This window comes from Prionailurus bengalensis, chromosome A3 (assembly GCF_016509475.1).
Source record: "Prionailurus bengalensis isolate Pbe53 chromosome A3, Fcat_Pben_1.1_paternal_pri, whole genome shotgun sequence".
NCBI lineage: Eukaryota > Metazoa > Chordata > Mammalia > Carnivora > Felidae > Prionailurus > Prionailurus bengalensis.
The window spans coordinates 46,131,957-46,142,081 of record NC_057354.1 but is presented as its reverse complement, the minus strand read 5'-3'; positions in this window follow the sequence as shown (position 1 = coordinate 46,142,081).

Sequence of the window (10,125 nt, the reverse complement as noted above, 5' to 3'; positions counted from 1 at the left end):
GACTCCCTCAGGTAAATTGAAGGCCGCATCCTGGGAACTCATATGTGCACCCCAATTCGAGGCATGAGTTGGATCGCGAGCCCCAGAGGGAGTTAGTCTGGGCCTTTGGGGACTGGGTGGGAGCGTTTTCTCTTCCCTGGCACTGGGAGGAGCCAGGGAGCAGGGGTTTGTGGACATGAGCCCAGAAGGAAGGTTGCAGGCGCGTCGAGCGAGAAACTAAATTTCTTCTGCTGGGCTTGGCGCAGACTTCAGTGCCGGGGCAATGTCGGGGGTTGAGGAAAAGGCGCGGATGCCCGCCCTAGATGGAGTGATGGGGCTCTGAGAGTGCCTACACCTTCCACTTGGCCTTGCCCTGCAGACCCTGAGCCGCGCTGCGCCTTAGCGTTTTCCCCCTTCACTCATTTCCCCCAGCAAATAAAAGCGCAGTCCGCGAGCATCAAGTGTGCGTGCCCAAACCAAACTCTGGACCAAGTTGTGCGCCTGGGCCTTTGAAGCTGCCTTCCGGGCCTGGGAAGAGGAGGCGATGCGCAGTTTCCCACGCAGCCCGCTCTGGCCCTGCGCCTCTAGATCCAAGGCAGACCTTGGGCTGCCCACCAGAGCCCACGAAGAGTCCCGGCGCGTGCTCCATCCAGGTCCCTACCTCAAGGCCCTGGCGTCCCCACCCAGCTCCCCTCTCTGCCCCAGCACCCCCGCACTCAGGGCGTTCTCTCCCAACTTGCCTTCGCTTCCCCGTGGGGGCGCAAGCAAGAAACCCTTTTCAAACGCCAAGCCCAAACGCGGCCACTTTTCGACGAGGCAGGGAAAGGGTGATCAAATTCGGAGGAGCCGGAAAACACGTCTTGACCGACTCCAATCTTCTCAGCAGGCAAGAATGGAACCACAGGGCTACCTCTGTGGAACTACCGCGCCTCTGCCCTCGCGATACTGACCCGGGACCGGAGCCCTGGAGCAGGCAGAGGCTGCTGCCGCGACTAGTTGCGCCCCTGGGGTTCCCGAAAGGGGCTCTCAGGACCTCGAGGGTCCTCCGCACGCACCTCTTTCTCTCTCAGACCAGGGCCGGGGCAGCGCGTTCAAAATCGGCCTCCAGCACTGGGTGGGAGCTTTGTGTCCGCCCTGTCCCGGCCTGGGAGCCCGAGGTGAGGGCGGCGAGAACCAGTTGTCGCAGCTCCCGTAGGCTTTGGCTTCGGGCTTTGGCTAGGGCGTCCTCCCCTTTGCTCACTATTCCCGCCCCCATGCCTGATCTCCTCTAGGCAGTGCGGACCCCTGCGCCACCCTCCCTTGCTTCCTCTCCTTCCGCGTCGCCTAGTTTACCAGCGCGTTTTGTTCCCTTGTCGGATTCCCGGCCGAGGGGCAGTTACCGTGCTCTCCTCCGATGGACGCTAATCAAGTAATTTCCCCATCCCAGCCCCATCAAATTGCTCTTTAGCTGTTGAACCGCGGAGTTTTGCTCGCCTTTTCACATGCTAATCATTCCCATTCAGCGGCTCTCGGTGGGGCTGTTTGTCGCGGGATAAATCTCCTTGTTTGCCGGCTGCATGATTAATTGATATTGTTGTCTGGCTTTTGTGGGGGCCGTGAGGAGCTGAAAGGCGGCGCGTCGTGACTGCGCCGGGGGCCGCTGGCTACATCATCGGGCTGCCGAGGTCCCGGCGAGGTCGAGCCGGGGCTGATGACATTATGCGCCCGATTTGGTTTTCCTTATTAAAAGGATGATGAAAGACTCGGAGACCCCAGTTTTACAACCCACCACTGGGGCGTAGAAACCGCACAGAGTTTAAGCCACAAGCGCAGACAAAGCCTGGACGTTTGCTTAATTCTGAGAAAAGAGAGGGTGTCACTCTCCACGCAAGAGACAATTAAATCGCATTTCGGCCTACCCGGGATTTCCATAGGAGTTGAACTTGCGCGCGCAGCGGTGTGTGTGTGTGTGTGTGTGTGTGTGTGTGTGTTCAAATAAAGAATAATTTTTTGGGGGGAGGGAGAGGGGTGTTTGTAAAGACAGGTTAAAACACTTAAAAAATAAGTAAAGGGAATCCCGAGCACAGAAGACCTTACAGGTTGCGGTCGAGGAAAGCAGCGCAAAGGCGCTTCCAAATCTGGACCCGGGTTTGCCAAACACTCGCTGTTTAGACCTAATCACCTGCCACAAAGGGGCCCGGCGCTAACGCTCAGCTCTCAGGATCACTAAGGCCGGTAACCGCCTGCAGGCCAATGTATTATTTGCTATCCGGGTCCCTGCTCATTGCTGCAGTTTTCCTCCTTCCGCAGGTGTACAGTCAAACCAACAAATTCCTCCGCGCTCGGCACCCCTCCCGCCTTCTCCCCTGGGTCCTGGGGTTTTATCCTCTACGGACATCCCTGAAAACTTGGAGATTCAATTAAATAATTCCAGTTACGCGGTGCTCCTACCGCCTGCTTATTGCAAATATTTCCTTTTTCGAGTTCCTTAAAAAAAAAAAAAAGCAAAGAGAAGAAAAGAAACTGTCGCCTTCGCTTTCACTGCGCGCGGGGTAATTGATAGGCGCCATCGGAGGTCAGAATTTGCATAAGAATTAAGAGCAGTAAATTAATTTAATATTCCATGCACATCTCCAATTATTCCTGGAGACCTTTGTCTCCGCGGCTGCCAGAGAGGGGATTCAGCTGCTCTTCAGCCAAACAACATCTGTGCGGTTAATAATTTGATAAACAGCTCATACAAATAGTTTCTGAATTATCTGGCAGCCCAATGACTATTCAGTTTGGAAACGCTTTGGCAGGGTCTCCCAGCGTCCTCCGAGGGCCTCAGGCGCCCGCTCAGACAAATGTCTTCTTATCTTTTAAACATCAGCAGACGACAATGTGTAGGATAAGTCATTATCATTAAGTAATAACCCTACCCCTTAAAAAAAAAAAAAAACAAAAAACGCCTGGGTCATCACGGTGTCGGCAGGTCGTGTATCAAATACCCTGAGATTAATAGACCTGCTGGGGAGGGGTACTGAGTGAAGAACTGCCTGAAGGAAGAAGACTTGGGTGTTGGGGAGGGGGTGAAATAGGGGGCTGCTTTCTTTAATGTCGTGGATTGAAATTGACTGACTACACTTATGTATGCAAATATCTACTGGAAGGGGAATGTGGTAGGTGGGTGAGAGATCAACTTTTCACTGTATTGCCTCTTGTACCTTTCAGTGTTTCCCTACATGCCCTATTATTTATTCCAAAAATAAATACATAAAAGACAAACTGAATTACCAAAAAGCAGAGGTGAATTATTTTGGCTGCCTATAGTCCTTACCTGACTTCTCTCCATTCTTCCTCCTGACCACACTTCCTCCTTCCTACCTTCACCCCCAGCCAGTGCCTCCCACCCCCATCCTGATAGCAACTTCCCACAAAGCACAAGTATGTCACCTAAACGTTGAGTTGGCCACAGTTTGGAAGGAAACACTTTGCACAATGATGCCATACTGTTGTCAAAACAGACCTGAATTTAGACACGTTTCCCTTGCTATTCCTGTTCCTATACTGAAGATTTCATAGCTGTGATTATGTTCCTTTATCTTTCTGCCACCCATAGCAGAGCCCTGTTCCTGATATTAAGTCTAGAAAAGAACCATTTGATATTGAATGAGACTCAGACCGCTCTAATTTTGCAACCTGTGCATTGTAGCTCTTTTGACTATGAGTCTGTGTTTACCCTGGAATTGTTCTGCACTGACTTCACTATAACAGGATGTTCAACTGGGATCCTTATCTTTGTCTATACATTCTTATACATTTGATGTATACACCTCACCCATTCAGTATTTTTTCTGTTTCCTACACTGCTAACAATCTAAGTACTTGAAACCACTGAAAACTATCCTGAAGTTCTGAGTAGTGTCTAAGCAGTAATATGATCGAGCTCTGTCCTTGTACTCTAATGAGCCTGGGGTAGCACTGAGCTTTAAATACAAGCAAGCTCTTCAGACTATAGGTCTAAATATACTTTACAATGAATACAACGTTTGCCTGGCTCAATTGAAGAATTACTTTTCCAGAAAACAAGTCATTGTGTCACAAGAATACAATAGCATTTCAACCAAGTACATTCATTTCTATTTTTTAACATTTTCTTCTTGCATTTCATTAGGTGCCCCCCCCCCCGCCCCCGTGCCTTGCAGGTTTTAAAAGCATACAAATCGTCTCTGTTATTTATGATTAGGGGTCTCTGTCTGCATCTTTTTATTAATTTCTGACTTTGATTCAGACTTGCAGTCAGCAGAGTGATTCGAAAACATTTCTTTTCTTAAATGGAACATTATCAATTCAATTGGGAACCATTCTAAACACCAACATATTCAGTTTCTTAATCTGCAGCTCTGATGTTACTCATTTTTATGCACACAACCTATCCCCTATGGCGTTAGTTTGTTTATGCTTGATATTTATCTTTTTTTACATTTGTTTGACTATTTTTCAAGGCAGTATATGGGCAGAAAATGGCTATTAAACAAGAATATGGGGAACTCTGATTATATTTTGACTATGTAAGTCAAGCCATAGTACACTGAAATTTTGCGGGTATTTTTCTTTCTTTTCTTTTCTTTCCTTTATTTTAAACTAATGAGCCCTCTCCAGAAAAGCCGTCTGGATACCATTAAAGTTGATGAGTTTGGAAGGATTATCCTGATAAATGCTTGGCTTCTTGGTGATTAGACACATATTTTCAGCAGTTTCCTAAATGAGACTGAGATCTGCATTTGGAGAGAGGTTTGCTGAACATAACTGGAAACTGTTGGTGAAAAAAATCTAGAGTATCACTTTATTTTGTAGAGTTCAAATCAAAGGTAACTGCTACTCATGTACACTTGCAGTAAAAATATTGGAAATACAGTATTAGGTGATATTCAGTAATTTAACAACACGTACCCTGTCATTTCCAACCTAATTATAAAAGAAATAAGCCTTCTCTCCTGTGAAAAGTTACAGAATAGACAAGGAGCAGAATAATGATTTTAAAAAGTGCTATCTTCTTCAAGGATAAAAGACTTTTTTTTTTTTAATTTGAAGGAAAAGAACAGTGCAGAGCCATTAAAGAAATTCTCCCAATAAACAAATTTTTGCAATTATTTGAAAGAATGAATGATTCTGATTGCTCTTAAAAAAAAGTGATTTTTACATATGTGGTCAGCTCAAACCCAAATCTATTGAAAAACTGAGTTTGAAAAATATAGGTTAGCATGTAAAAGTTAGGAACAGAATTCACTTAGATAAACCCGTCTCCTCTCATTTTCTTCTATTTTAATATTTAAATAAGCTATGCTGGGTTCTCATACTGGATTTAAAAGGAAAGAGCTTCAATACTTGTTAGCCTATGGATAATTGCAAGCCACAGAAACAAGTCCAGATTCCTCAGAGATGACTGCAAAATGTCTCTGATCATTGTGGATGTCAGCCTGCCCCATGGTTCTTTCCCTCCACTCCCACCAGGAGTCATGATTACAATCCACAGGTTGAGTTTCACCTAACTCCAGGTGCACCATTCAACACCATTGTCACTGTGGATGTGTATGGATTTTCAGACACTGCTCTGTGGTATGACAGTAAATTAAAGTTGAGGGAGAAGTCTGTTATTATTTTTAAAATATGTACCAAGGGGCTACATGGGTTAAGTGTAAGTCTAGCTGGCTCTGCTTAAAGGAGATGGTCATGGATAGTGGGGACTGTGGACTCCCTGGGCCATTGGCTTTGGCCAGAAAGTTCAATCCAGCATCCTAGTGTAGACTGAATTTAAGAGGGGTTCCAAGGACTTACTCTGCTTTGCTGACTCTGTGAGGAAAGCAGATGAATCCTGCAGAATATCGGACTCATAAGCATGACATTTGAGACCTGCCACAGTCTGGTTGGAATCAATGTAGGGGTCAGAAGGAAATAAATGGTGGGCAGAAGGCTTATAGTTCTATCTGTCCACTAACTGGCTGTAGACACTTGGGCAATCACCTAATCTCCCTGTGTCATGGATCCTGTCTGCCACTTCTCACCAATTTATTCTCTTCTTGCTAGGCACATGGATGCCCAGCTGGACTACATTTCCCAGCCTCCCTTGCGGTTGTGTAAACTCTTGTGACTAAGTTTTCACCAGTGGAATGCAAGCAGAAGTGATGGGAGTAATTGTCATCTCATACTTGCACCTTCCTGTTCCTTCTTACTGGCTGGAATGATGCTAATGGAAGCCACATATGGAGGATGACAAAACTCGCCCAATGACCTGGAGGATGACAAAACTCGCCCAAAGACCTGGGTTCACAAAATGACTCCCTAGAGCAGAGTCTGCACTTTCACCCTGAACTGTTATATGGAGGGAAATAAATGTCTATTTTGTTTGAAAAACTGCATATTTGGTTCACTTTGTTACAGCACTTACCCAAAGTAATCTACATCCTGGCTTTCTTTTTCTTTTTCTTTCTACTTTTTTTTAAGTGCTTATTTATTGCTTTTTGAGAGAGAGATAGAGTGCAAGTGGGAGAGGGGCAGAGAGACGGAGAGAGAGACTCCCAAGCAGGTTCCACGCTGACAGCACAGAGTCTGACCTGGTGTTCAAACCCACAAACTGTGAGATCATAACCCAAGCCAAAATCAAGAGTTGGTTGCTTAACCCACTGAGCCACCTAGGGGGCCCAGGCTTTATTTTTCTTAACTGTAAAGTGAAAGTATCTTAGTTTGGGTTTCCCCCAAAGCAAGCAGTTTATTAGAGAGTGATCTGAGGAAATGCCAGTTGAGGAGTGGGGTTGACAGACAGGAAAATGCAGGCAGCCATTAAAGTGCACTTTAAAGCAAATTACCATTGTTGGTAACTGGGATTTAATTCTATCGAGGCAACTTTGAGAAATGGTATAGAACATCTGCCTTAGAATAAGTCCACCTGAGCCAAAGTATTTATACACCAACTCCCATCAATCATTAGCTGAGGGTTACTTTTCATGGGCAGTATTTCCTCAGCATGTCTAGCCTGTTTCATAGGCAAAGTAGGCTTTAGGGACCAAAGGAAATACTCAGGCAATGCACCGCATATGCTGGTGGTTGGATATTGAGCTGGGAGGCACTGAAGTTTAAGGGCAAAGGTCTACTGATAGGACACTGACCACATCTGCTACAGAAGGCATTGATGAATAGTCTTGAAGCTCCCCTTCCTACATTGAAGTTATCTGGACTCAGTTTATAAATCTGTTCTTCCAGTTGCTAATCTGAAATGCCTGCCCCAGCCAGGCTGGTTTACTTGATTTAGTGCTCCCCAAATACCATGAGCATTTATTCTCCTTTTATTTGTGCCATCCTTTCATGGGGAAAGTATCCCATCACGGGTGTACTCCCCTTTTTTGTCAGCATTTAACCAACCACTCTAGAACTTAGTGCCTTAAAACTACAATAATTTGTTATTTTTCACAATTCCATGGGTTAGAAATTGGGGCAGAATCTGCTAGGCACTTCTCCATGGAGGGTCAGCTAGGCTTATTCACATGGAACCACCAGGATGGCCTCTTATCTTCAAGGACGTCTCTTTGTGTGGTTGTGTATCGTTCAGTAGCCCAGTGAGGACCTCCCTGCAAGACAGCAGCTGGGTTCCATAAGGGAAGAAGTAGAAGCTGCTAGTCCTTTGAAGGCTTGTGCAGCCAGAAGCCTCAAAATGTCATTCCCATTTCATTCTATTGGTTAGAGCAGATCACAAGGTCTGCCCAGGTCAAGGGGGGCAATAGGCTCTTCCTCTTTGTGGGAGGAGCTGCATATGCATAAAGGAAAAAAATACAGTGGCCGTATTGTATACTGTCCATCATGCCTACCCGCCCCTTTTGCACTTATTCAAATTCAAGACATATTCCTGTCCATGCTCACATAGAAAGCCTTTGTTGTTATGCTAGGCCACTGGGGTCTTCTAGCCCCACCTGAACTCCGTGGGCGCTTCTTATCACACACACTTCTTATCTTGTCCTTAGTTATTTATTGTCTTGTAACACTTTGTTGCTACCCATTGCTGCCTCTTTGAGAGCAGAAAATGCATATTAGATTTCCAAGAACATTTTGTATAGTGTGTGTCTCTGCAAAAGCAAAGGAAGGGCATAGAAGTAAGAGGTGGGTGGAAGGAGTCACTAGCATGTACATGCCCTTAGGCTAAGAACTAGATCAGTAGAACTCATTTCTAGTAGATTTATCTGGAGTCTTCAACTGTAAATTCTGAAAATCAAATAATTCTGAAATCCTTCCAGCCTAAGTGAGGCTTAGGTGACACACATAGCCACACGAGGGAATGGCCATGTTTGTGAATGGAATGGATCACCAGGAAGGCCTCCCCTTCCCAAACACCACTCCTCTGCCATAATGATTCCCTTGTGTCAAGCTTTGCCCTCTTTTAAAATTCAAGTACTACCTGAGGGAGATGAGTGGGAAGGAGAGGGTAGGGAATTTGAATCTCTGATGTTCTAGTGATAAATTAACTGATAAGAGAAGTGTTTCTCTTTCAACAGAAGAAACTGGGACAGCATGGATGTGCTGGAAGATTGGAACCCACTGATGCTGAGGGGGGTAGAATTGAGGAGGAGGGATCCTTATGGCCAAGTGGTCTCCTTTCATTTCAGCCAGGCCAGTTGTGAGGAGACATTCTCAAGAATGCACTCCCCTGGGCTTTAGAAGGTAGCGACCATTCTCAGAGACAACAGAGAAAGATAAAAACATGAGTCAAGGGAAGATTCTAGAACCTATGCATATGTTTTTGTGGGTTTGTTGTCAGCAAATGGACATCCCTCCAGTCTCTGGCATTCAGTCTCCTACACTGTGACTGGGTCCTTTATCACTAGGTTTCCAAAGGTAGAGTAAGCCTTTAGTGGGTCTATGGTGTCCACAGAAAATGAAATAAGAGTTGTTGTTTTCCTTTAATAGAACCACTAAGGGAAGATCAGCAGACAGCAGGGATGCATAAAAGTGCAAAAGACTGACAAGACTTCCTCTGTTTCTCCTAGTGACAAGTGGGGGTATTTCTATAGCTCCCTGAACATGTTCTCTCTGTAACTCCCACCCCACTTTTTTATTAAATGCCCTGAATTGCCCTTTGGGATCAAAACTTTATCATGTCAATCAAAGTAGGCTTGCTTCAGCTCACCTCATGGCTAAAGATATCAGATGTGTAAAAGATGATGGGTTAGACACATTTTCAGGACTAGTAGCTCTGTGCACCGATGTTAGCTAGCATGCATAAAATGCATTTTACTGGGCTCGTGGAAATGTGTGATGGTTGTCAGCTCTAGGAGAGACAGAATACAGTATGGATTCTGCCCTGGGTCATACCTGGGTTTAAATTCTACCTCTGTTGTTAGTCTTGTGACCTTGAGCACATTTGAAAACTCTATTGGAAGTGTGAAAAGTTTTCCTCATGAAGAAAGTGAGAATAACAATAACAATAAGTCACAGCGTTGTTATATTGAATAAGTAAAGATGTACTAATTTTTTAGAAAGTTCCCTGAAACAAAATTATGTCTAATAAATGACTTTCAAAGAAAAGTTATTATTTTTTTTTTCCTGGGAGCCTGTACCTCCCATTCCCTTTCTCCATTTTACCCATTCTGCCGAACCCCTTGCCACCAGTTTGTTCTCTGTATTTATGAGTCTGTTTCTGCTTTTTTGTTTGTTTGTTTTTCACATATAAGTAAAATCATATGGTATTTGTCTCTGTTTCTGACTTATTTCACTTAGCATAATATGCTCTAGGTCCATCCACTTTGTTACAAATGGCAAGATTTTATTCTTTTTTATGGCTGAGTAATATTCAATTATATATATATATATTTATAAAATTATATATACCACATGTTATTTATCCATTTATGTATGGATAGATATTTGGGTTTCTATATCTTGGCTATTATAAATAATGCTGCAATAAACACAGAAAGGCATATAACTTTTTGAATTGGTATTTTCATTTTCTTTGGGTAAATACTCAGTAGTTGAATCGATGGATCACATAGTGTTTCTATTTTTAATTTTTTGAGGAGCCTCCATTTTCTACAGTGGCTGCACCAATTTACATTCTCACCAAGAGTACCTGGGGATTCCCTTTTCTCCACATCTTCTCTAACACTTGTTATTTCAAGTTACCATTTGATCCTTTTA